This window comes from Desmodus rotundus, chromosome 3 (genome assembly GCF_022682495.2).
Source record: "Desmodus rotundus isolate HL8 chromosome 3, HLdesRot8A.1, whole genome shotgun sequence".
Taxonomy (NCBI): Eukaryota; Metazoa; Chordata; class Mammalia; order Chiroptera; family Phyllostomidae; genus Desmodus; species Desmodus rotundus.
Window position 1 is genome coordinate 97,002,389 of NC_071389.1, and position 4,084 is coordinate 97,006,472.

The 4,084-nt window shown below is 37.4% G+C and overlaps 1 pseudogene; it reads left to right on the plus strand.

Annotated features, from left to right (window-relative positions):
- Positions 1-403: 403 nt before the first annotated feature.
- LOC112297660 (U2 spliceosomal RNA) lies at positions 404-574 on the plus strand (annotated as a pseudogene).
- Positions 575-4,084: the final 3,510 nt, after the last annotated feature.

Consider the following 4,084-nt stretch of genomic DNA (forward strand, 5'->3'; position numbering starts at 1 on the left):
GTGACTCTTAGCCAGCCAGCCAGAGGGGAAAACCCACCAACAAATAAGCCAAAACCCCCCAAAACATGAGAGCCCACAAACACTGCATGAAGGGTATTCCTAAGCATCCAGCTCAAGGAGATCAAGGACACTGAACCACTTAGTCCCACAGGTCTCTTACTACAGAAGGCCAACCCATGAAACCAGGGAGTCAAAATAGATCAATCTAATATATAGAAACAAAAAGAAGATTCACCTGTAGGAAATAACATACAAGGGAGCCCTGATAAGGCTAGCAGCTGACTTCCCAATGGAGACACTACAAGCCAGAAGTAAATGGCAACAAATATTCCAAGTAATGAGAAGCAAACACTACAACCAAGAATAATCTATCCAGCAAGGCTGTCAATTAAAATGGAAGGCCATTGCTTCTTGGCCTTTTGGCTAAGATCAAGTATAGTATCTGTTCTTATCAGTTTGAAATGGAAGGCAAAATAAGGAGTTCACCAGACAAAAGAAGCCTCACAGAATAAACTTCCACCAAACCAGCACTGCAATATATCCTAAAGGGACTGCTTTAAGAAAGGGAAAAAAAAAAGAGTGAGAGAGAGAGGAAGACAGGTACAAATGAGGTAAAATAGCAATTAATAAGTACCTATAAATAATAACCTTCAATGTGAATGGATTAAATGTTCCAACCAAAATACATAGAATAGCTGAATGGATAAGAAATCATGAGCCACACATATGCTGCCTCAAGAGACCCACCTCAGAATACAAGACCTACACAACTGAAAGAGAAGGGCTAGAAACAAATATTCCAGGCAAATGGACAGGAAAGAAAGCTGGGGTAGCAATATTCGTGCCAGACAAAATAAACTTCAAAACAAGGGCCATAAAAAAGACCCAGAAGGTCACTTCATAATACTCAGGGGAACAATCCATCAAGAAGACATAAACATTATAAACATATATGCACCCAACATAGAAAAATACATAAGGAAAATCTTGGAGGACTTCAAGAAAGATATTGACAGCAACACTATTATAGTAGGGGATTTGAACACCCCATTGTCAAAAATGGATAGATCTTCCAAAAAAAATATCAACAAAGATATTGTGGCATTGAACAATGTCCTAGATCAAATCAACTTAACTGATATATAGAGAGACCTTCATCCAAAATAAACAAAATACACACTCTTTTCAAATGCACATGGAATATTTTCAAAGATAGACCACATGATAGGACACAAAACAAGCCTCAACAAATTCAAGAAAGTTGAAATCATATCAGGCATTTTCTCTGACCACAAGGGAATGAAACAAGAAACCAACCTCAAGGAAAAAATGCAAAACACTCAAACTCATGGAGACTGAATAGCATGCCATTAAACAATGATGATTTAATAATGAGATCAAGGAAGAAACAAAAAAGTTTCTGGAAACAAATGAAAATAACAACCCAAAACTTATGGGACAGAGCAAAGCAATCTTGAGAGAGAAGTTCTTAGCGATACAGACCTACCTAAAAAACATAGAAACATTTCAAATAAACAACTTAACCCTACAACTACAAGAACTGGAGGAACAACAAGAAAGACAACCTAGAGCAAATAGAGGGAAGAAAATAACCAACATCAGAGCAGAATTCAACAACATACACACTAAAAGCACAATTCTAAGGATCAATATGTCCAGGAGCTTGTTCTTTGAAAAGATAAACACATTTGACAAGCCTTTAAGGAGACTCATCAAGAAAAAAAGAGAGAGGACCCAAATAAACACAATCAGAAATGAAAGAGGAGAGATTACAACTAATACCAAAGAAATACAAAGGATTGTAAGAAATTACTATGAAGAACTATGTGCCAAGAAATTTGAAAACCTGGGTGAAATGGATAAATTTCTAGAAAAATATAATGTTCCAAAACTGAGTGAAAAAGAAGCAGAAAGCCTGAACAGACCAATAACAGCTAATGAAGTCAATGCAGTAATCAAAAATCTCCCAGCACACAAAAGCCCTGGGCTGGACAGTTTCATAGAAGAATTTTACAAAACATTAAAGGAAGAGCTAACTCCTATCCTTCACAGATTATTCAAAAAAAAAAAAAAACCCCAAAATCCAAGAAGACGGAAGATTCCAAACTCTTTTTATGAAGCCAGCATCATCCTAACCCCAAAACCAGATAAAGTCACAACGAAGAAAAAAAAACTTCAGGCCAATATTGCTGATGAACATAAACACTAAAACCCTCAACAAAATATTGGCAACCTGCATCCAGCAATACATTAAGAAGAACATACACCATGACCAAGTTGGATACATCCCAGGGATGCAAGGATGGTAGAATATTTGCAAATCAATAAATGTAATACATCACATAAACAAGAGCAAAGACAAAAATCACATGATAATATCAATAAATGCAGAAAAAAAATTGATAAGGCACAGTACCCATTTATGACAAAAACACCCAGCAAAGTGGGAGTAGAGGGAGCATACCTCAACATAAAAAAGGCCATATATGAGAATCCTACAAAGTTATACTCAATGGGCAAAAATAAAACTTTCCTACTAAGGTTAGGAACAAGACAAGGATGTCTGCCTCCACCACTTCTATGCAACATACCATTGGAAGTCCTAGCCCAAGCCCCCAGAAAAGAAAAAGAAATAAAAGGCATTCAAGTTGGAAAGGAGGAAGCAAAACTTCATTGTTTGCAGTGTACATAGAAAATCCTATAGACTCCACCTAAAAACTACTCAACCTAATAAATGAATTTGGCAAAACAGTGGGATACAAAGTCAATATTCAGAAATCAAAGGCACTTTTGTACACCAACAATGAAATACCCAAAACAGATATCACGGAGAAAAAAATCTCATTTGATACAGCAAAAAGAAAAATAAAGCACCTAGGAATAAACCTAACCAAGGAGGTAAAAGACCTGTACTCAGAAAACTACACAACTCTGAAGAAAGAAGTTAAGGAAGACACAAACAAATGGAAGTTATGTACCATGTTCACAGATTGGAAGAATTAACATCATCAAAATGCCCCATAGTACCCAATGAAATTTATAGATTCAATGCAATTCCTATTAAAGTACCATTGACATATATAGGGAACCAATCCACGTGGCAGTGACAAATGTAGCTCATCCCTGATCTGAAATACTGGCAGGTGCGTGGCCGCACACAGGAGCCAGGTCCACAGACCAGCTTTCCCATGGGAAACCAGGCCTGCATTGTACCTACGCTATTTTGAGGTTTGCTTTTGCTAAAACTCCCTCACCCTGAATTCAAGCAGCAAATGTTTACTGCATATCTTTAAAGTACCTTCCTAAAGTCTGTGCTAATTCTCCCAAGGATGGAGTTTAACCAGATCAATCACTTTCATTGTTCCCTTACATTTGCAACATTTTTTTCTTTGTTATCTATAAAAAGTAATCAGCAACATTCTTTCCTTTGTTATCTCAAAAAGGTAATCACCTAAAGTGAACCTGAGCATAAGGAATGAGAACCTTCTTTGATGTATGTAACTAGAAAGCAATAAAAGCCTGTCCAGGCAGGGGTCAGGGCACTCTCTCACTCAGAGAGTGGCCATGCCATCCCTTTTTCTCCACAGGACTTCTGCAGTCCGTGTGAATTTGTTCATCACATCCACAATACCACAAACACCACTAGTCAAAGTCCACATCACACATATTTCCTAGATACAGAACAAACATTTCAAAAATTTATATGGAACCTAAAAGATCCTGAAGAGCCTCAGCAATTTTGAGAAAGAAGAACAAAGTTGGAGGGATCACAATACCTGGTATCAAACAGCATTACAAGGCCACTGTAATCAAAACAGCCTGGTACTGGCATAAGAACAGACACATGGACCAATGGAACAGAATAGAGAACCCAGAAATAACCCCAAGTCTCTATGGTAAAGTAGTATCTGACAAAGGGGACAGGAGCATAAAATGGAGCAAAAACAGCCTCTTCAACAGATGGTGTTGGGAGATATGGACAGCTATGTGCAAAAAAATGAAACTCGATCACCAACTCACGCCATACACAAAAATAAACTCAAGATGGATAAAAGACTTAAAT